Here is a 25,697-nt window from a genome sequence, read left to right as displayed (position 1 = left end):
AAAAAATAGTTAATTAATGTAGTTATTGTAATTAAAAATGTTTTAATGCTAATTATATATAAAGTTATTATTATACTAAGGAAGTTATTACCGAGTAATATAATAACTAAAAAGTAGAAGAACCTCAGCTATAATTATTTTATATTATACAATTATATAGTATGAACTAATGCCACACACTTTAATCTCAGTATAAAATATAAATTTTCGAATAAAATTCTCTTTCTCCTTAAAATATCTTACTCGATTAAAACGTGACGCAATTACGACATCACGATGTCATTATATTACACGAAAAATTGTTCTCTTCAAACAGACCCTTAAAATTTCGATCGAGCGAGATAGTTTTCCTAAAGCATACTTCGCACGTCCATCGTTCGCAGCTGGCCATCGTTCAATGTCATGAAAAAAGCGATCGTGGAGCAATCGACCGGCGAAACGTCGAATTGACCGTTAAACTTTCAAATGGAAAAGAGATAAAAAGAAAGAGCGTATGTCGTTACATAAATCGAGAAATATATATTCGTAATTCGAGCCTCGTTGTGCGCGAAACGCGTCAAAGCAATCGACGGAAGGGCGGTATAACATTTATTTTCTTTTTCGCACAGGTGCGACTTTTCTCAGTGAGTCGCAGCAGTCTACTTTCTGTTTCAACGTCAAGGAGAACGACGCCGATGCATATGCATCATGTGGCTGCGTTAGCTATTCCGTGTGTAAGTGTCGACTACAGCGGAAACTATCTGGCGAAAAACAAAGTTAGTTCTGGCACAGATTCGACCACGTGTTTTTCGGATAAAATTAAATTTGCCACGACACAGGACTCCGAAAGTTCGAAGGTTCATTGTCACTGGACCCGCTGACTCTCGCATGGCACATGGGCAGTAATCGGATGAAAGGAATACGAGGAAAATAAAATGATCAACGATATTAATGGCAAAAATCAACGACCAGCAAACTCAATTGAAACAATCGAATATTTTAGATTAATGATCTTATCCGAGCACAACGTTTCGTGTTGAATTAACGTTGTTCCATTCCGTTGTATTGGCAAAATTTTAGATAAACTGTCTCATTAACGGAAATAATATATTTACGATGTGCGCAATAAAACCAAAATAATTAGCGTATAATGATAATTCGGGAAAATGTTTCAATATTTCATTCGATTTATAAGTACGTTATTGCTTTATTTAAGTATATTTTGTAAAATGTGTAATATAATAATTAATACGTTAATAAATTTTTTATAGTGTTCAAAATTTACTCAAGCGATAAATTTAACCCGCTGCACTGCTTATTCGACTGCTTATAAATGGCTTGTGAATAAAATATGATTTTTTCATCTGCATTTAAGCGCGATTCTTGAACACATATCGGAGCTATTTTCGTTTCATCAAATTTTAATTGTAACGCCGAGTACAAATATGCTTGCAAACACACTGAAATTGCGTCGTTTGCAGAGAGAATAATTCAGGGCGTAGCGAAGAAACATTTTGCACAACCAAAACAAAATTGCAAAACACTCAAATATTATTGCTCTAAATAGAGCTGAAAAATTTATTTTAATTAGATTTCATTAAAATCATCATTAAACGCAATTTTATGCTTCATCTAGTACGATTTATTGATAAACTTCAGAAATACTTTTATAAAGAGAATATTAGTATTTTTTACTGATTTCAAGAGGTACTTTCTAAAAGAGCAAACAAAAATTTCACAGAAAGGTAAAATATCGACGGACTTCTGCGATGCATTCAAGATCCGTATAACGAACCTCGTTAAAAAAAAAGTCAATGTTCTTACATCAAGCGTCTCAACGTTTTATTTACACAGTTGGTACTTAACACTCGGTTTTCATTCTCTCTTCAGTTGGCCTTGAAATAAAAGCTTCTTCGAAAACAAGTTCCCTCATTAACGCGAGAGTTTTACTGCCACGGACAGAATTCCCTTTATCCCTTCGACAGGACCTTCTCGAGATGTCAGCTTTGTAACGAGATAAAGACAAAATAAAAAGCCCGTCTATTCTTTCTGGTTGTACTGCTACTTTGTGATGATCGCCCGCAGGTGAACAACTGGCGAGGGAAAAGATCGCTGATATGTCGAGGGAGTTGCGACGCCCGATATTTTATCTGCTAGATAAATGCGCCTCTCTGAATAATTAAAAACCGCGTGTCGCGGTCAAATGTCACGCGAAGACACAATGAATTATATTTCCTTCTGTTTTTTCCAAACTTCCCATATATGTTGCAAGAAGAATCGATGGATTTGCAAAATGATTCGGTGACACGATAGACACGACAAGATCGAAGTTAAATGAATTTTACATGAAACTCTCCGTGAGATGCAGAGATTAAAAGAAATCTAGTCGCGCGATTATCACACGTTTTATCCCATTACGCTATGATAGCATGAAAGGGTTATCATGCTCGCGTGCGCCGCTAATTAATGACGTCAGTTTGTCGCGCGCTTGTTCTCATTACACGTTCATGACACTGAATGCTTTCCTTGCCCAGAGATAACGCCGGGAAAATTAGACGGCATTCGTCCTGAAATGCATATATTCGTATTGTGTAGTTATAAGGAGACGAGGAGAAGATTATTATTCACACGCTACGAGGGCGAATCCGAATTTCATCGCGCGAATATTATTCGCTCCAAACTGCACGACAACTCACGTAATGACAAGAGACAATAGATTTAAAATTTTCATTACCGGTGATAAAATCGCTTGTCATTACCTTACGACGTAACGAGATAAAGTGGGATTCTTACTGTGCTCGAAAATACTTTAATCGTTAAGAAAACTTTGTTGTTTTGAAGTTGACGCTAGAACTGTTACATAAGTTCGGTAAAATGATTTAAAATTATTAATTTAATAACTCGCGTCGAAGATTTTAGAAGAGACAAAAAGAAAGAAAAATAATAACTTCACACGCTGGTGAAATTAAATTGCTTTTCGATGGCTCCAAGTACTCCAAAACAGAAAAGACTCAATAACATTATATATCAATATTATCACAGTATTATTTTTTAATTTTTCTTTTCCTAGCACGAACATACATAAGCGCATCTATTTCTACCTCATTAAAAATAAGAGTATCTTAATTTAGCTTGAAAAAAATTTAAAAGCTATTTTAAAATAAATTCACTAGTATAAAAATAAAATTGAGCATAAATTTTAAGAAATAAGTATATATTTTTACAATCCGCATTCGCATCGTTCGCACGAGATTATTGAATTGTTCCAGTAAATTATATAATTTCATTACAAAGCTTATTTAAAGTCGGTACTTTAAAAGTAATTAAGTTTGTGGCTTATAAAGGAAGCATTGTATCTCGATCTCATTTCCACGGAGCTACAAAAATCTACGTCGACATCCGAGAGATTTCGAAATAAAAATGAGAAAGTTTTATTTGTTGCTTTAATAATTAATAAAAATTCATTTCCGCACGTATGCATCGTTAATTAAGAAACAATATTACGAAGTTTCCATAGCACAATAAAAGGAATAAGAGGAGTCCGCGGGCAAACTTGATAAATGAAAAATAAATTCCAAATCGAATTCAAATTATTAGAAATCAATTCAAATTAACTTCGTGCAAACAATGCGAATAATAATCATAACCGATATCAAGAGATCTCTCCAGTGAATGCTCACCGTGAATACTTGAGGAACGTATCTCTCGGCGGTGCCCTTTGCACTAATACCGCCTACACGCTGCGGAAACACACTATGGGAGCACAAGAAACACCGTGCACCTCGGTCGCAGCTAGTTGGTATTCCTAGGATACTAACAATAAGATTTCTCCTTCCTTTGTTCGTCGGGAACGACGGAGAATCACAATCCGCAGAAAGAGAATCGCTAATTCAGAACTAGATAGTTAGCAGCTTCACTACAACTATAGTTCCGCGAGGAACTTCATCGAGCACCGTTCATTCGCACTAGGTCAATAGTCAAACCGCGAACGCGTTCGCATCGCCTCGATTTCGCGGGAGTGAACCAGCCGAGAGAAAAAGAGAGAAGAAGAACGACGAGCACTCGGAGCACGGGGTTGTGTGAACCGCGCGAGGTCGCGTGCGCTATCGGACTGAGAGAGCGCCGACGAGCTGCCTCCCTGCGAACCCAGAACTGGCGGAGTAGCGAGGAGCGTCGTTGTCGTCGTCATCGTCGTCGTCGTCCTCGTCGTGTCGTGTTCGCCCGCTACCGTGGGCATGCTCTCTACAAGCCGTGTATATACGTACGTGCATATATGCGTGCGTGCGAACTGCGACTCGCCATTCCTCCGGATCTGTCACTCGCTTCACAGCTGTTTGTCCCTGTCTCACTCGGTATCGTGTTTCAATACCTTGTTCCCTGCACTTTGGCCGGTACATCTGACGAGGAGCGCCGTCGTCAATCATGCATGACAGGGAGAGAGAGAAAGAAAAGGGTAACCGGGATAGGGTATTAAATCGGAGTAGAAAATCGTAACGATATCGGTTTAAAGTAATAGAAAAAAAAATTATTTTTTAAGTACATGTATACTGCCCCGAGAAGCGTAGCCCACGTTTCAAATTTTAATTGTCCCTTCGTTAATTTAAATCAAATTATCAATTATTTATATTTGTATTACGTTATAGATTAATTAATAAAGCTATACTTTTATGTCATTTAAAAAATAAAAAAAAATCTTTGAAAGTATATATTTTTAACAAGATATTTCCAAATTTTCAATTTTTAATAGTTTCAACAGTTAAATAAAATGTTTATGAGATAAAGGTGAGAAATATTCAAATATTCCATAAATAGAGATAAGAAGAGGAAGGTATTAGTAAAGAAAAAAAAAAAAGAAAAAAAGACATCAGATCCTCTCATATCAATATACATATAATACGTTATCAAATAAGAAGAGACTCAGAAGATACGTGCGTGTTGCAAAAGCATAATCGATATTATAAAAGTCTGAGTTGCTACGCTTGTGAGCGAAATTTAGTGCTATAGAAATTGATTTATTCAGATATCTCCACGGGATGAGTATCCTGGACGGAGACTCAACGCGGGTGCATTACTGGGTGAGATATAGGAAGGGCAGCCCTTCGTTGGGCGTAAAAACGAGTTATAGTAAGATGTAGTTCCCGAGAGAGACGAGCGTTTCCTCCCACGCTCGTTTTAGAGCTTCATCGTGATGGAGCGAGTCCGCTTATCCGACATATTTCGCAGTAGACGTAAAGTATCTCGTCGAGTCCGCTCTAATCTTTCGGACCTTGAGTAAAAACGAGTTTTGCGACACGGAAATTTGTATGTAGTCAGGATGAGAGAAACGGCAAAAAAATTAAGCCAGATTAGTATGTATGTTTACAGAGGGAATTAATATTCTTATCTGATATTGATACGGTCGCGCGATACAAAACTTGCTTAAACACGGATCAGTATGTGAATGTTTCAATTTATCTAGCTCTCGCATCCTTCTCAAGGCATTCTGCAACTTGTCAAGAATAAATATTCCTGAACGAAACAAATTTCCGCTTGACTGTGCATCGTGCAGAAAATGCATGATTTGCAACGGCAACGTCAATGATAAAAACGAAACGTTAGGAATTTATTATTTCGTCGTTTATTTTGTGATTTGAAACGCAAAGAAAAAGCACGATCTAATTTATAAAGGATACAATATCTAATTAGAGATTATATATTAATATTGATATTTTAATAACTATATTAACTAATAATTAATAACTCCTGTGTCGGCTATGTATGTACGTAAAACATACGCGAGATTTCTCACATATCAAGTGTATCAATTTCATTATATCCCATCTGTGTAAATTGAATTTATGAAATAAAATCTATTCCTGCTGATAAACATGAAATTTTACCCCATCTGAGGAGAGATGTGGAAACATTAGCCGAAATTTGAACCACGATTGAAAGGTATAGAATTACTGTAGATATCGTATCATTTTTATTCATTTGTAAAAAAATCGACGAAGCCAATTGTTGTAAAATGTTATTTATACGTTCAACATTAATCACGTTCGAATACTTTTCCTCAAGTGAATGATATCATAAATAAGGATTTGCTCTTAGATGAGAATAAAAAGCTTAAGTTAGCATGAGTCATTGTCTTATTTAAACGTCTCGACTGACGAGTAAATTCAAACTTGGCTTTCAATGTAAGCAGAACGTGTGAAAAAGGAATCTGAAAGATACGCGATATATACCGACAGAAGGAATTCTTCGTTTCACATTTGGTATGCATCAATGCAGCATCAGATTATTTTAAAAGTGGAAAAAGAGTATCATTGAAAAAGATAGACATATACAAGAAAGTTATTTCAAAAAATTTGCATACGTTATTTTCATCATAATAAGATCTACAAAATTTTTTCAAATAATTTACATATTATATTATCTATATTTTTGTTTGTACTCTGCAATAGTAGTAAAACTACTTAAGTTTCGAATTTCATCAATATTTATTAAATCAAAATTATATAATAAAGATATTATATAAAAAGAGAGAGCGACACAGAGTGAGAGCGATGATCATTTTTCTTCAGAAAATTAATTGTTTTTCTGGTGATATCATATACCTTATTTTTACAAATCTCATGAAATGAAAGAAAAATTTAATCGAACTGAGTTAAAACGACGTAATCTTTTCGATATCTCGGATCACCGCACAATAATCCGGTAAGAAACGAAGATTGAAGGACCAGAAGTTAAAGAAGATAAATATTTCCTCGAAGAAACCGGTCGCACAAAGTTTGGCAACTCGCGAATCGTGAAATGTGAGAGCTCTCTGTTTCTCTCTCTTTCTCTTGGACAGAATCGATTCAACTGGCACGATGCTCCGTACATCAATATTAGCACGAAGAGATTTTGCAATGACACCGATTATTAATCGTCGAGTTAGAATAATTTTGGACTTTATCAATTTATACGAGTGTCAAGAGATTACGTAGTTTGAATATGCGACATCGCATGACGTTGTACACAAATATAAACGATGATCCTGATATGACGCACAGAAATAATCAATTTCCATACTTTAACATAATATCTTGTAAATAAAGCATCTGGATATAGCTTGAGGAGATAAATGAAAAGAGATGCCGTATGAAACCTACCTCTTTTTCCCTGGAAGCTATAAAAATTCTATTTCATGTGCAGAGCATTGATACCTTTCTCTCTTTCACCATATATGTAAAATATTTTGCAATATCTCGATTAATGTTTTCATATTTTTCGACAAAGTAATATACAAAAATATCAACATGATGGTTATTTCATTTGTTGTGCACAAACAAATTAAATATATATATATCTGTGTGTGTGTGTATATATAGGTATATAAATTATAAAAAATGATTGCAATAAATAGCGGTCGTAAATAATGTTTGTTATGTTACTACTGATTCCTTGTCAGATCGACATTATGTTAGTATTTAATATAAAATATGTAATATAAAATAAATAAAATTTATTTTTTTGCGTATTTTTATAATATAAAATTTAATGCATAATGTACGTTATTCCCGCATATTAATTATTTTCATGTAAATAACGATCATATAAAAATTGTGGAAAATACATATAAAAATTCGTCTCACTTTAAATAAATATATTTTTTTTAAATGAATGTTTATCATGTTATAATAAAGTATTTTTCAATCATGTAAAATAATCATGTCATAAAGAACAAATGCATACAATTTTATGATACAATTATGCACATTGCATCAACTCGTCGCATGTAAATATGAGAGATCTAATTGAAGCCATAATTACAGACTCACCAATCGTTATCTCATTGTACTTTTCGCCGTCTAGCCTCCATCTTTCCGTCCAAAGTTTGAATTATCGATGATCCATCGCACAAGTAAGCAGTCAATACAAATACTGTCACTCATTCATGAATCGCGGATATTTAAAATTTGACGAGCACACGCGCGATACTTTTTCCCGATACACATTTATTTATCCGAATATTAATCGTTATTTAAAAAACACATACGCGATACGTGATCCCGGAAATCACTACACGCGACTCGATTTACTCTCGATCGAATATCGATTACTACTCCATTACTGCTATCGATTACTCGATATATTTGCCGCGCTTACACTCGCGTAACCGCAACAACAATCGCTCGATGCTGCTTCTATTTCGCGGTTAGCTTAGATTAGATTGTCGTCGAGCGTCTGTTTACATTTATGCACACAGCGACCCAGTCATCGTATCGTATTAATCACTATCATTCGCGACACTTTTAGATATATATTATGTACGTATACACGCGATGATGTACATACATACTCTTTCTCTTGCTCGATGCTTTTTCACGTCGCAACATTCTCGAAATTCGCGTACACACGATCATCATTCCACGAAATGCGACGTATAAATGCACGTGATTCGTAATAACAGAGTGTAATTACACGATGATTGCCTTTCGAGAGGTCAAATATGCGAAAATCACGCGCCAAAAGGTTCGCCGGAAACAGACACTCGACAAGACTCTAATTTAACGTGCGTTGATGACATATAGATCGGTTATTACTTACGGGAAACGTAATCTCAACGTAATCGCGACGATTGCATTCCCGGCGTCTTCCGTCTGTGGAATTTTCGCAACACGAAACGTTATTACACGACTAGAGAACACGAGAAAAAGAGAGTAACTCGCGCGCGACGCGACACTCGCCGCAGGGATGCGAGTCAGTCGCAAGTCCGCCAATTCGCGCCACGCGTCACGTGGTCACGGTCACGTGTCAGTGCTGACACCACGCGGCGATATATTCACGCAATATCAGCGTCAGAACCACTTCATCGATTGAAAGATAATTAGTGTAGTGTAGTTAATCCTTCAGTTTAGTTTGTTGCAGTAAACATACGTTAAGAAAAGCATGTATATATTGTACTGTATGTATGCTGTGTGTGACATTTTTCGTAGATTTTAAATTAGCATGAATAAAATATTAATATAAAAATATGAAACATGTAAATCTGGGGACAGATAAGTTACTGATTATTCGATAATTATTTTTCTCATTCCAATTAAATACAATGAAGTACAAAATTGAAATAATCTCTCAAACATGAGGTTTGAAAGACACAAAATTCTCGTATAAAAGCAATAATAATATAATAATTTTCTTATACACTTTTTTCAAAATAAATTAAATACTGCAATTCTCAATAGAATTACGATAAGAGGAGCAAATATATTTGATATTAACTTATATACGATATTTAATTCGTATCACATAGTATTCCTTCGTGTATATATATATCGTTTACCACTCGACGTGTATCGAGTGTGACATGCATGCTTTACGATGCGTCGTTTCCATATGTGTGATATTTATGCGTGCGCTGCAAACGATAAATTCTCGAAATGAAGCACGTGCATTATAAAATCTGAATACCATACTGGAATAACGTGAGCCGATAAAATTCTCGAGCGTTACGTTGTAGAATACGTTATGCATAATCACTACGTGACCGCGATAAAGTTTGTTTGTTTCATCTTAATTCTTTAAATATAAATTATTTTTACCGGGAAATTTAATAAGTAGAATAATCTACTTATCAATTTTTTTTCATCTCGCAGGTATACAAAAGCTATTTACAGATAAGTAAATAAATGTCAATTAATAAGAAAAAATTAATTAATAGAAAAGTTTATTTTGTAACCTGTCGATTAGAAAATTAAAAACCAATTAAAAACTGTGGTATTAAATATTTAATTGACAGGAAATAGGGTATTACTGTGCCTGACTTTTATGTCTATTTCTCATTAGTTACATAAAGCATTAAAAGTTGCCAATTAAAATGAAATAAAATTTTTTAATTGGCAACTTTTTGTGACACTTCTTTATTCGAATCACTCAAATAGGATAATTTCCTATAAAACTTTGCAAACTGTTGTGTCTTGATAATAATATTGATATTTCTTTAAACCATTTTATTCCCCCCGAATCACTTTCTTATTAAATTTGGATTATACAAGAGGATTCGCAACAATCACGAATAAAGCTCCCTCTTGAAAAACCGTTATGAGCTGAGAGAAAAAAAAATATTTCAATATTGATGATCTCTTGTATACGTAAGAGGGTTGGTGCGTGTTGATATCATGTGTATTATAAATATAACATAAATTCTATACATCTACATATACATTTTCAAATGTAAAACTAAGTCATATACATATAATTAAAATAACATAACTGAAAAAATATATTTATTTATAATAATGTAATTCAAACAATATATGTAACATATTGTTTTAATTATATTATTTATATCGAATATAAAGACCAAAAAAATAATATTTCTTTCAACATTCACAATACAAAATAAATAATTTAAGAAAACAATCAGAATAAATCAAATTTAATGTAATCGAATAAAAAATATATGTGATGTGCATAAGTCGACATTAAAAATAATCTTCAAATTTATTCATGAGGTTTTATTCACGCAACTACGTGTTATATTTGCGCTGATAACATGCAGAGTTTATTGTTTTTGAAGTGTGTGCATGGGTGATTTCATAAATCATATGACATATTCGAAATATTTGAATGCACTCGATATTTATCGAGTTGTAATCGGTGTTACAAAATGATCTAAATCCAAATTGTGCAAAATATGAACGACTACAATCGTCACGATAAAATAACTTTAGCCGTGATTATTTTTATGCATTTATCATTTTTGCATTATTTTTGAATTAATTCTATCGAGCTTATGCTTCAGCTGTCACAATCTCTAAATATTCATAAAAGAATTAGTTATATTATTCAGTAATATACATATTTGTATCTTATATTTGTATGTGAAAACATACAGTATTTCAATATAGATAAATAATTATTGGTATTACGAAAATGTGTGTATAGTATGTAATATATAGAAATCGATCTCTTTCAAATCGATCAAAAGTATATGCAAAAATTATTTATACATAAATTCCTTTTTCAAAATATATATATTGTATATATGTATACATTTAGTATTTTAACTTATTGTGTTAAAATTATTGTTGAAAGAACGACAGCGAATTTTTAACAATATACAATATTTACAATATGGAATCTAGTTTATCGACTTTCTTAAAACTGGGAAATGTATGAAATGGTAACCCACAGTATCGATCTACTCACTAAATATAGCACAGAAAACCAGTTGCTTGAATCCAGACAGTATCGCGAAAGATGGCGGTACTATGGTCGTTTTATCAGCTGAAATACATTTACCGATAACTTACCACAATAATTAACTTAAATAAATTATAAATTTTCCCAATGGATCACCTTATTGCTCGATAAGTCAATTGGTAATAATTATTTTCTAAAACAGTCCTGATAAAAATTATTTGGAACAATTACATGTATATAAAAAAATCTACGAGACAAAACAATTTGATTAAACTCTACACAGAGAGAATTTTCTCTTAGAATTTATTTTGAAAATCATGGTAATCGTAAGACAATGTATGGTATTGGAAGAATTTTATAAGAGTTTCTCTGATTAATATTTTTACCACAATGAAAAATGTTAATATCTACCACAATAAGATATAAAATATGTTCAATTAATTTTAGTATATACATAGTAAAATTTAACATAAACATATTAATATTTTTTATTGTGATATTTTTTGATAAATATTTAATCAAAGAAACTCTTATAAAATTCTTTCAATACCATATTGTACTACAATTACCATGATTATCAGAGTGAATTCTAAGAGAAAATTTTCTCTGTGTACTTAATGAAATTTAAAGTCTCATGATATTTAAAATAATGATTATAATATCCCATAATAAGATATCGCAATATTATGTTTCACATATAAAAAAAATTGTAATTTTTTGACTATTTTAGAATCAATATTTGCTAGGTAAAAAGTTTGATTAAATTTTTTTCTGTTTCATACGTTTTCCAAAAAAAAATAACTCTGGATTAATCAAAAACTCTCGTAGGTTGATCGATTGTATAAAAATTTTGCATCTTGCATATCTCTTTTGCAAAAATTATCGACGTATTTTTTAAAAAAAAGGGGTCACTTTATAAAGTCACCTCAAATACGATGCTATTTTATTTTCGTCCCTGACTCCACAGCGCGTTTTGGGTACGAAACATTTTCTTCTTACCGTACACGCGGCTCGCGATGACAGTCTCAGCTGACCCTTCATTTCAGCTGACGAGAAATATCTTATCCCGACAGAGACCGGCCAAATCACGCGATTTGTCACACTTACCGCAATTCGTGTCCGACCACCGTCCATCCCCTTCGACGCCTCTTATCCTTCCGGCGCAACATTTCCGCCACACTAAGCCTCTCCATTATGCAAAGCGAATAGTTTCGCGGATTTTTCGTAACCACTCTTAAAATGCACGCACTTTACCGATCTTGTGACCGTCGTTTTGCGGCACAATCGCGCGCGAAACCGCGTTAAAAATGACACGCGATACGTCTCCCTTCATCTAAAATTGTAGCACAGACATTAGTTCCAGATTCTCATTGCAGATTCCACAAACGAAAAAAAGTATAAGATTTCTAAGGCATCGCACACGCAATTATAAAAAAGAAATATTTTTTGTGTGAATTTGTTTATTATTAATTATTTATTAGACATTTATTAATTATTTATGAAAAATCTGTACTCGCGTACACTTTATAATTAAACTCACATAATGTGATATAAAATAAAAATTTGTAAAATTATAGCTTTAAACTGTAGTTGTTAAATGATTTTTATTTAAGTCAATCATTCTTTCCACTATTAGACTTTATATTTTACAGTGATCAATTTATTTATTTATGCGTAGTATATATACATATAATTGCGTATGCATCGTCAATTTCAATTGTTCCGCCGGGATACAATTAATTGGCAGAGATGTCAATAAACGTTTCATCTTGCGCAAGAATAAATCACGATCATCGATTGTTACTCGCGATGCGTACATCATCAATTTCAAAATGTTAACAAGTGTGTCCGAGAGAAGTGTTCTGCATATATTCATGAATACGCACTTTTTTATGATATATCACTTTATTGCACATAATTTATCATGACTACGAGCAGCAAAACGACTTCGTGTGTGTATTGTTTGCACCAAACAATCGAATTTCAGCTAGAACCATTGAATTTTCCTAGCGTTTAATATATTTTTACATATGAATCGCCGGTCGTGTCAATTAATATGATAAAATTTGTGATTAAATGGACGATTGTTGAACGAATAGACGTCGTGAAGCATCTGGACATCGCGACGCGCCACATACGACTGAATGTCGTATTGTATTTATAGAGCGACTCGAATTATTTTGAACGTCGTCGCGCGCTTTTCTCATACGTATACGTAGTTTGTTCGATTTTCAAGTCACGACACACGTAAATATATCGTGATATCTTTTTTATACTTATTTTTTTATATCATCCCGTGTGTGATATAAATGTGGCCTTCCGGATTACTCTAATTTCGTTGCTGTTCTTTCTTTTCCCGTATATTGTTTCATTGCTATTAATCATTCTTTGCGCGACTTGTATTATGCAATTAAAATATTTAATCAAAAATAGGGTGTATAAACTTATATATTTTATCTTATCTCTTGTACAATATTATTACAACGCTAACCGCAAAAACCGCTTAATAAAGTCATCATATCTGTGTTTTGGCAAGAGTACAAAAGGCATTATCTAAATCGCAGTAACTTTAATCACGTATTTTTTAATCAAATGCACGCAAGATGATACACCAATATATATATATAAAATAGACAAATTGAGGACATAAACTTTTTCTCAAGAATGATTGATTTAATATTTCGCGTCTACTGTATACATTCCTTTCATTTTTAACTGTTTACACATGTTAAAAATATGTTAATAGTTTATGAGTAGATTGTCCATTTTCTAAATTTCGGAAGAACTGGCACATATCTATAAATATTGAATCATATGTTGAGTCACCAAATTATTGATAAAATTATAGATATTTTTGTAACCCCATATTGTAGAATAAAATTTTAGTTTACTACGAAGCACGTGCGTACGTTGGAGCATTCGACGTATATTGCGCTAATATCTGCCAAAGTTGTGACAAATGTTAACTAATGACAGCTATCAGATTATGTCATGACTCGGTTAGAAAATGAGTTATGTCTTAATATCGATTTCTTATAAATAGCTCATTCTGTAATTAATAAATCTTGTAATTCAGGATATAAAAAAACGAGCACTAGATAATTATGGTTTTTTTATCAACCTGTTGAAAGAGAAAAAATCGGACGAGACGCAAGGCCGTCGGTTATTTATTATAATTGAAAATTCTTGGCGGCGGATGACGCTGCCTCCATCTAAATCGTGGGTGTCGGCTGGCCAATTATAATGTCCGTATTTTGGGAATCCAAATATCGCGCACGCGGTGACCAACTTCAAACGGTGGAAACGCAAAGCATTGCGCCGTTTTTTTCGCATTTATTCACAACTTTGACATGATGCAAGACAATACACGTTAATCATAAACTGTTATGATTACGAAATTTAAAATAATCATAAAATTTTTCTTACCAACAAAATATTATTCTCTCACATAGATGAAGCCACGCTTTTTATATTATTATTCAACTCTCAAGTTACTTATAAGATAAATCTTCAGCGCAAATAATTTATGAAACATAAAAAAACAAAGAAAAACTTGTATGTAATTATAATTAATAAAGGAGTACCGAGTAGAATCGTGAAGAAAATACAGTAAGCTTATATAAGCAAATAAAAAATTATGTATTTTTCTGGTCAGAAAAAATGTATTAAAAATCTGTCTAAACTTTTATAAGACATTGTTAATATCATGCTCCTGTCATGTCCCAATTCCATATCGAGAACATTCGTCTTCATTATCGTAAATATGATTTTCATATAAATGCTGGGACAGAATAATATTGTTCATTAACGCCAAAAAGATTATAAAAATGCATAAACTAATAATTGGGAAATTGTGAATGTGATTTTAGAAAGCAATTAATTTATAGTTTACTTTTCATTAAAATGTAATCTCGCTGACATTCATTTTTAAGTCTAAATTAACATATGAATTGCTTAACGACTAAAATTTCGATAATTATAAGCAAAGTTTTCGAAAGAACGTCGATGATATCCAGGCCACAACTTCGTCGCAAGAAAACACCGTTATTTCGTAATAAAATCGCTATTTTTTATCACGTGAGACAACTAATATATATATATCCGTCTAAATAAAATAATGTCTCATTCCAAGTTGACATATTCGTAAAATATTGGCCCCGTTCCGAAATAATAATAATACTGTAGCACACAAGATGTATATGTATAATCGTTTTGATAAAACACGATTATTTGCCAGATTACTAGCTAAGCAAATTAATTTATAAATATATGCAAATTATTTTCTATAATTTATAATAAATTTTCTGTCCTAGAATTTTTCATAATATAACATGTTTTTTATATTATTTATAAGATCTATCTTAATTGTTTAAAAACATGTTGTGCAGAGACTACATACAAGATCCATACGATGCACGGATACAAAAGGTGGTGAAGTTTATAAAAATGGAAGTAAAAATAATTAATCGATATATTAACCCTTTGGCGCAACATCTTGCCCTGGCATGCTCGTGCAAAGGGAAACAACCACGGCGGAAACAACTATGTAAAAAGGATGACAGGGTGAGTCAATTTTTTGCCGTTTCATTAAACAATCGAGAAGATTACGTTCTGCTTTTTAAATTGATTTGTATAATAAGAAAGAAAGAAAAGCAATAAATTTATTAAAAGAAATGATTAGGAACATAATATTGACACGAAAAATAATACAGTTAAGCTTTTTTCTCATTAGATTTTTTTATCATTTATAATAATTCCTCTTCTCAATATAGAATATTCGATGCAATAATCATATATATTATGCTCAATGTTCATATTTCATCAAATGTGTTTATTGTTGTAATGTTAACAACACTTGACACGTACATTTCGTTACATCAGCTATCGGTAAAGGTGCAGCAACGCGATACTGCCATCCGTGAATATCCAACGAATTTGCAGAGGTAGTAAACATTATCATCTGTAGCAAACCTTTCGCAGTTTCAAATTTAATTAAATATTTATATTCACGTGTGCTAAAATATTCAAAATATATCTTGTCAATGCATAATGGGGAATTATACCCTTTAATAAAATATATTATAACAAACGATTTATACACGCAGAACTCGCTATTAAATATTCATGTTTCGTTATGAATTTTATTTTGTAAATTCATTTTTTTAAATGTTTGCTAATTATTGCTAAATATAAAGGTTATCCTTGCGCGGAACACAACATTTTTTTGCACGTGCGTTAACAATAAGCAAGCACCATGTAGCACGGTGTCGAGGTGCAGATTTAATAGTGGTATAAGCAGCTCGTGTGAAAAAGAAAAATAAGAGTTCACGCGGTCACGCTGGCGATAGCGCACGAGCATTAAAATGTAAATGAAAGCAGCGCGGAAAGAGAAGGATACCAGACAGGTCAACCGCTATACGCGATATATAAAGAATTCTTCCGCAACTTTACACAATCACTCCGCTTCTATAAGAGCCTCGTTGCTAATACGACATACAAATACAACGGATATTCGGCACGAATTGCTCGACTTTGCCTTTCGTTGGATGGCAGTAACAGCAAATTGTACTTTAACACGATACTTCGATTTTATTCGAAAAAAGAAATTCTAATATTCGATAAGTTAGAACAAGAAATATATTTTATCAGTAATTCGACATGGCAAATATGATTTTTCAAACATTTAGATTTTTTGTGTTGCAAAACCACATCATACCTTACGTCTTTAAATTTTCATTTCTGCAAAGTGTCAAAAATTATAAAAAAAATAGTTTATTATAAAATAAGATTTCAATAAGAAATTTGTGTGAAAGAGAGACGTTAAAAAAATTCTATCAATTCTGAACTAATTAAGAAACTAATAAAAAAACAGCGTTTCTAGGATATGTCTTGCGCACAATTTTCTCTATCTAGCGTTTAATTTAATATCACAATCGTCCGCGAAAAGAATGGCTCGCACCTCCGGTCTCGATCTTTGTCATCAATTATTCTGATAAAATCTAAAGGAACGGACAAGAATGCATCTCATTTCGACGGGTGACTCCTTTCCTATTAGAAATCTTTTTACGTAAGGATGCCATTTTTTCCCGCCTGCGCAATTCCCCCACAGATGAATTTCTAAGGACTCGAGTTCGAGTCACGCGCAGCACGGTGTTATACATGTGTTACACGAAAAGCCACTTCGTGTCGCGACCCATTATGCAAATTGTGCCTACGACCAGCAAAATGTGTGCATTCGCACCTTGAAATAATCATGGCAGCGACGATGCGAAGCTGGAGCCAAAATTGCTCCAACGGCACATGTGCGCAAATAGCAGTAGTTACCATTTTACTCGAGAGCGTGAATTAATTTGACAATCGAAAAGCTCAGCATGACTAACGACTCATACGCGAAAATTTCCGTAATCGTCGTCACTGGTATCAGTGTCTCGCATACAATTGTGTAAATGATCGCGAGCGCGCAACACAAAGACTCGCTCTGTCAGATCTCGGTGAGAATAGAGAAATACTTGGCATAATTGCGCAAGACACGCATCGTCGCGAACTATTCCGATAATTACAATTTCGATGACTATTTAGCGTTAAGTCTAGTATAAATGCTCTAGTTAAGAATCGCATAAGCGTAGCGGTTGATCGCGGGCAATGCTTGTAGAATATTGTGAGACTCTTCGCGAATTTTCTCGCATGCATGCTACGACAATAAATTTAAATATGCATTCATATTATATTTATTAATTATTTTATATTTTTATTATATATTTATTAGTAATTATATTTTTAAAAAATTTTTTATTTAAATAAAATAAGCATTCTATCTGTTTAATGCTGTATTTGAATATTATAAAACGAAATATTTGAATACAATGTGTAAAATGTATTTTTAAAAATTCAAAAAATTTATATTGCAATATATATACGCACAAAAACAAACAGTAACAAAAATTAAATTATAACGCGGTTAAATAACTTTTTCATATTATAACTTTTTATCTAATAATTTAGTACTAACAATGAGTAACATTAAAACAGATGTACCTGAAAATGAAGCAATAACCGTGCAAGAATATTTGATTCCTGTTTTTGGAGAAAGGATGTTGCCATCAAAACATGGATAATTGCTTAATATCCGGAGTCTAATATCGAATTCTCTTGCTATAACTCGATCAAATACTCGTATGCCCTAGGCGAACGGTCTACCGAGGCGTTTTCGCAAGTTTGCTGCACCGTAATACCGTAATTCACTTTACTTTATGTGGTGACGACCAAAGTTGTGTCCGTTTTTCCTAAAAGTTTAATACGCTGTGAAGGAATTTTTCGTGAAAATTTTACAAAAATCGATGAGTAAATAGATTTTATCAAAATTTTATTCAGAAAGTATTAACAACTTTTTTGTTGTCTTTTTGTGTGTATAAACCGATAACGACATAAAATAGAGAGAGAGATAGAGATAGATATTATAATAATATTAAATTCCTTTACTAGAAATATCATGAAAATATTACAGTTCTACGAAAGAAATCTCTACTGACTTATTCCCTTAAGATTTCTTTTATGTCGACTGGACATTAATGTCCATTTTCGTATTAAATATAGCGAGAAAAATTTTCGGCCAAATTAGACATCCAGCCAGAAAGTAGGGAAGTCCAAATTTGATCCCTGGTTTAAGTGATATAGTCTATATATAAAGGAAAATGTTATCCTCTAATAGTAATATTAATTTAGCCGTTTATGTGTCTTACAACTAATAAAATTCTTATATAGAATTTTATTAGTTATAAGACACATAGACGGCTAAATTAATATTAGAGGATAATATTATATTTTCCTTTATATACAGACTTCACAGATATCTCTTACATATACAAATAATTACATAAAAATAATCTCACCATTGACATTTGATGATTGCAAAAATGTAGGACTTAGATTATAATTAGATGTCTTTATGATACCTAATAAAATATAAATTTAGTAATTGTGTGTGTGTAAAACGATTGAGTTGTCAGTAACAAGTAATTAAACCATATTATGTGTAAGATGAAGTGTAATGTCGCATTGCTAATGTCCATTAAAAGCTTTCACGCCATTATCAGCGAGCCACATCTATTCCACAAATACCGTGAATATCATAACAGCGCACACATTAATTGCAGACCTCATATACAATCATCAAAGGTACAGGCTTGTATCGACATGTAGACACTACAATGTTAACCCTTTCAGTGCTCCCAGTTGGCAAATGGCGTCAAAGGAACAAATATAACATGACGCGATCGCGTTGTTTCCCAGTTTAGTCGCAATCAAACTGGGTTTTGGGTTACGTTACTATCGATATCCGCGAGAGCGAAGCTAACTGAACGAAAAAGGCTAAAGCGTAAATTGAGAAGATCTCGCAACGAAGTGCCGCGCCGGGAGAAAATAACAACCGTCCAGCATCTTGAGCTATTAGGCACACCGCCAATCTGCGTCATGCTTATTTTCAAGGACCGTGCGGAAGAGAGCGAGCAGGCAGGGATGCAGGGATGCCGATGTCGCGGCTAAGTCAGCAAGGAAGGGGTAGGGCTAGTTATGCGATGGGGTTCGTGGCGAGGTGGGGCCAAGGTACATTTCGGGGTCGGTCGATACCGTTGCCCGTCGAAGCGCCATTGCCACGTGCTTCGCACCATGATTACGCGATCGAAAATGCATACGATTTAAAACGTTCTTTTTCGGCCGAGTATAGGCCCTCTATCTGCATTTAGATTAATTCGTTCGCAAATAATCGAATCTTCATTCTCGAGTGACTTTATCAAGCCTACTATGATGGATTTTAATTATTTTCCGAGTATTATTAATGCAACGCTTCGAAAAGTTAGCGTCAAAGATGAACGAAGTAATTTAAAAAGTGCATTTAAACCGTAAACTTTGTTTGTGATATAAAGTCACGTTATATGAAATGATATAAAGTCAGTTAAAAACTTTTAGAATATAACGCTTATAAGCTCAGTATATCATTCAGTCCTTTCACAAGTCTCTCTCTCTCATTAAATGGAAATAGAGAAAAATTATATACGAGAAATGTACGGACCGATCGATATTACCCTTGGAGTTCAATGCGTCTCTCGGATTACTACCTCGGAAATGCAACGACAAGACATTCGCGGAAGCGACCGATATCGTTAGATATGAGCGCAACGTGGCATATCCTTGTAATCCTTGACATTTCACAGTCCTTTTGTATACGATAAATAGGCGGATTCTCAATAGATCGTAGTTCACATTAAACTTTACACAAATTTGCATTCTCCCGCCCAAAGTGTGGAACAATTACTTTTGTGTATGTGCATAACATATTTATAAGAATGGCTTCAACAAAATACAAATTTACATATAATTACAAAAGATTATAACATGAAAATTATTATTTCATCAATATGATAGTTTAATTTAGATATTTTTTATATCCTTCTCTCAGTCTCTCTTTTTTATCATTTTTTACTTTAAATATTTTATTTTATACATTTTTCTCTGCACTTGATTTACTTTTATGTCATAATATAATATCTCATTAATTAAAATTATTCATTATTATCCTCAAAACATTATTATTATAAAATTGTAAAATTAATGTCAGTACAGGCCAACTAAATTATTATTATATATTATTTATTATTATAAAACACAATATTATATTATATATATTATTTATTATAATTTCTTTTAAGCTACTATTTAATTTTTTTATATAGAGCAATATTGATGATAAAATTGGACACAAAATTAATTGCCGGGATTTTCGGCGCTTGCCAAAATTATTATTAAATCCTGTCGTAGTAGTAAATACGCAGTTCATCTGACGAAAACGCATAGCAGTAAATCTTATTTTAGATAAGACACTTTCAAAGTTTACTCTTCGACATTGCAAACAACTTATTGCGAATTACTTGCGTGTTCCTCGATCTGCATGAGTCCACCTTTAAGAAAATTAATGTCGCGATACGATTAGAGCTTGATATCTTGAAGAAACAAGGCAGCCCATCTGTCTTCGATAAGGAATTCCAAGTTCGAGGTATTAACCTTGATTAGTTTAATCATCCCTCTCGCTCCCCCTCAACAAAATCTCTCGTATTTATAGTTAGGGAACAATTTCCGAGCGAATACACGTTAGATAGTCTCGCGGATATATTCGGCCTCGTTCCGAAGCACAAGATCGCGTGCGGCCAGTACATTACTACCGCCGCGAAAGCTCGAGTCGCGAGCTTTTATAGGTCAAGTTCTCGTTTCGTCTCATATTAAGCTTATGCTCACCATCGACGTGTGGCTTCACGAGCGAAACCATTACATCGTGAGATTTGCCCTCGGCCTAGACCTAACTCGAACTCGGGTGTCTCGCGATAACCATTGCTTTGTAGCTAATGCATCATTCCGCCTCCGGCGTGTCTTAATTGTAATGACGTATGATAAATTGAGGAAATACAGAGAAAATCGTCCTATATATTCGCGAGATTAGAAATTCAATATGTTGCGCAAGAGAAATAATACAAGAAGGTTTGAACTCGCGATAAAGCTGAAATAAAATTCTAGTCCAGCTCCAAAATCGAGATGAATACAATGGAGTGTAGGTGAAGGCAAAAAGATGGAGAAGTTGCTATCTCGAGTTGAATTCGGATGTATCGCGGTGAATAGGTTTATATTAAGTTGCGAAGCGCTTCCCCGAACGAACCGCCAGAACCATCCCGTTTTTAGTGCAAAGCTTCTGCCATTTCAACCACACTAGCGAGAGTTTATAGATAAATTCCTTAGATACATCCTCTTCTCGTGTCCATAGATCGAAATCGGACACGTGCAGCATCGCTGCCGTTGAAAGGAGCAATTGTGCATCTGACTCGTATTTCAACTTCAAATATCCGGGTTTGAAAATTAATTTAGTCTTAAAAACTAAAATGAAAACTGAAATTCTCGCGGAACACTCGTACGTGATACTATAATTTCGCATGTGATATATCATCTTCGTATCGAGCTAGTTATACCAGAAAATTACAGACTATGAAATGGAAAAATTTGCGGATATATCACGTTTCGCGTAACACTAGACAACGTTAATTATGCGCGACGTTAATTATTGAATTGTACAAACATGCGTTTCACCGCAAATCATTGTGCGCCGGTGGTAATACGAGCAGGTAGAATGGGTATCGTTGGAAGGAAATCGCGAAATTTACGATAATCGGTGTTACGTAAATGTAAACGCCAACAACTAAAATTTTAATGCATAACCGCACTATATATGCCAACATGATTAGCTCGCCAACGTAGTAAACAACAAATAAAATATGTTTTAACGCGTATATATTGAGATACAATTAATTATAAATTACTGCATAAAAGCTAGAATGTAAATAATGGTAATTTATAGTATAATAGCAATTTACCACATAAAATGAAAACCGATATTTAATAAGATCAAATATATAGCAAAAATTATTTTAAAAGCCCACAGTAAGACATTGAGTGTAACATACGAGCAAAATATGTGTAAAAGATAAAGGAATAATTTACATTCTCTCAAGATCAATTTAGCTTGAACGTGCTAGCTAAATCGCAAAAGCGATTCCGACCAGTGTGATGGAAGGTTTTATTTCACCAAATTGAATCCCAAGTGCACCATCCTTACATCTGGCCGAATTCTGTCTAGTTTAGAGATCCTTACTGTTCTTACAATTTCTCTTCAAAGAGAATTTCGCACGATATTGCTACCTGTCATTAAATTTATGTTACAAAAATTATCATAAAATAAAATAAAATTAGCTACATTCTTCTTCGTAATGCGAGTAGTATTAAATTTTTGGAAAAAAAGAAAGAATAAAAAACTACATACCTACAGATTTGTTATCATAGTAAAAAATTACTTTTATTTAATTGAAAAGAAGAAAGAAAGAATATGTAATTTAATTAATTGATTCAATTATACACAAATCCACTTCTCTACCAATTCATTTAATAAAACCATAAAGCGACTGGAGTGACGAGGCATAATTATAGTAAAGTTAAATGTAGTATTTTGTTAAAAAATTTATACGAGTATAGAAAACCACAAACTCAAAACCGCAAAGCATGTACGGCTAGTTCAATGTAATAGGAAAAGAGAGATCGTTAAAATGTATATCCACATATATACTTATATAATACATATATGTATAGAGTAACAGCAAGAAAATTTTTGCAAATAACTGAAACTGTCTAATCTCTAAATTACTTTTTTAATTTAAAAAGCACTTTGATATGTATATAGCGTAATAATAAAAAAAAATATTAATTTTCTTCAAATGTATGATTTATATGCATTTCGATAACATTGATGAATAGTTATTCTATATTTCCAATATGCTATTATTTCGGAAATATTTTCCTTGCGGAAAACCTTGAAAAAGATAAATATTAATGTTATATCCATTAATAATATCTATCGCAAATTTTTTAATTTTATTTTTTTTGTATTAACATTCGATCAAGATTTAGTGGACAGAGTAACGAAAAAGAAAATTTCACATATTTTGGCTCTTTTTTAAAAATAATATTATAAGCAGCCTTATGATAGCAAAAAAATATTTAAACGCAAAAAGCACCAAGTAAAGTTCGTACAAATGTCCCGGCCCTCGGCAAGCCATGTTGCAATAATTACGGGAAAATCGTAAAGGGACAAACATAGAATGCATGCGCTAACGAGAAAGGGTAAAGGTGACTATGGAGCATATTCTGCGCGACTTTGGCGACGTGTGTAACGAGTCTTTTAGCTGAAAATCACCCGAGGGTTTCTCGACCGACGATATAACACCAGTTATAAGTCCCTTAGATATATCATGTCCACGCGCGAGAAAAAAAGTAAAAAAGTTATAAAAAAAAAGTTATAAACTACACATATGTCCACCATGACTCGTAAATCTAAGTGTATTTCACGTAGATGTATACGTAAACCGTATTGTGCGAACGTGTACATATTATATTACACATATATCACAACATGCGATATTTGTTAGTGTAAGCAAAATTTTAATATGCGTAAATAAATACTGCTACAGCAGAAATCGAATTTCAATATAGAAACGAATTCCTGCGGAATCAAAAAAATATATTTTCGATCTTAAAATATTCATACGTTCGAGTAGAAGCGTACATTTGTGCTGTTGTAAATTCTGATACTTTTTAACATTTTCAAAATAAAGATATGTAAATGCGTAAAACAATTCAAAGATAATGTAGAATTATTTGACGCTTTGACGTTTGCAGTTGGAAAACTTTAATAGAATGATACCCGGGAAACATCATTATATACATCGTCAAACATAACTTGAAAATAAAGTTTTAACTTTGTGACGTCTAACACGAAATTGCATTCGAACGTTACGTTAGTCTATCACGGCTTCTGCGAGTATTCTATTTTGCTTCAAAGTTAAAACGTCTTTTCCAAACGTTCGCAATAATACAGAAACATAAAGATTTCTCTGAGGAATTTACAGTGATCGAGAAAATATCGCGTTTTGCGAGACATTTAAAGAATTACAGTATAAGAAAATAGTATAAAAGTATAAAAATTAAAACTTTAAAAATTACGAAGTTGTTCTATATAAATCATAAAATTAATATCCTGTGTAAAAAAATATACGTACTCTGTTTATCAGAACTTATTAATCCATTCCGACTTCGTGCATTTCAAACAAACTTTAATTACGACCAAGCTTCAACTTTGTTTCTATTAAGAAAAACTATGAAATTTTCAATATTTGGATAAAATAAGATGCACAGGATGCAATTAATTAAAACTGTTTTTCCTGCATAAGCGATTCCGCTTTAAAGAAAAACAAATTGACTCATCGACGAAAATGTAATTGAAAAACAATATGAAAATTAGCTGTATCAATCTGCGAGCATTACTCACATTTTCCAGCAAGCATAATTAGACTCAACGAATAGACACAAATGGTAATTCAATTCTGTAAACATTACACCTACCCACGTCAGCGTAGCTGTGTCATGTATAAGATATTACAGTATAATTCACAGAATACAATCCACGAGTATACTTGTTTATATACGTCTGTGTACAGGGAAATGTTGGAATGTGTTGCAAACGAGAGAATTTCGTGATGAAATTTTTTCGAAATTCTTCTTCCATTATTTCATCAAATTTGAAATATTTATTACAGTATCAATTATTATATCTTGTAACATAAAATTATACGTTTGTAACACAAAATCATACGTTTGCAACATAAAATCATAGATTTAGATAATAACATGCAATTTATATAACATCAATTTATACGCGTACAAAGTATAACAGATTAGACATGATCACATGTAAGTAATTATATGTTTTTTACGACCGATTTGATATGTCTTTATGAGATCGATTTCTTAGACGAGTAATTAGCATCGTAATAAAAAAATAAAACGTAATATGATTCGTTAAGAAAAGTATATTTTTATCTCATCAGCTACTTGCATTATGCTAGTTTACGATATACTAGCAGAGCAATTATCGGCCAGGAAAATATTTTTCTTATCTGATT

At 32.9% G+C, this 25,697-nt stretch overlaps 1 protein-coding gene across 5 annotated transcripts in view; it reads right to left on the bottom strand.

The window, feature by feature from the left end:
- The window catches only part of dnc (phosphodiesterase dunce), a 136,426-nt gene extending 132,328 nt beyond the window's left edge, over positions 1 to 4,098 (bottom strand). For all 5 annotated transcript variants that reach the window (XM_029302907.2, XM_029302908.2, XM_085480849.1 and 2 more), the window contains exon 1: positions 3,660 to 4,098. The gene's annotated coding sequence lies outside the window, so the exon portion shown is untranslated. The remainder of the gene's footprint in view (positions 1 to 3,659) is intronic.
- Positions 4,099 to 25,697: the final 21,599 nt, after the last annotated feature.

Source organism: Nylanderia fulva, unplaced genomic scaffold, assembly GCF_048542155.1.
Source record: "Nylanderia fulva isolate GAGA-0341 unplaced genomic scaffold, ASM4854215v1 Scaffold1, whole genome shotgun sequence".
In the NCBI taxonomy this organism is placed as follows: domain Eukaryota; kingdom Metazoa; phylum Arthropoda; class Insecta; order Hymenoptera; family Formicidae; genus Nylanderia; species Nylanderia fulva.
The sequence above is the reverse complement of the archived record's forward strand: the minus strand, read 5'-3'. Positions and strand labels throughout refer to the sequence as shown.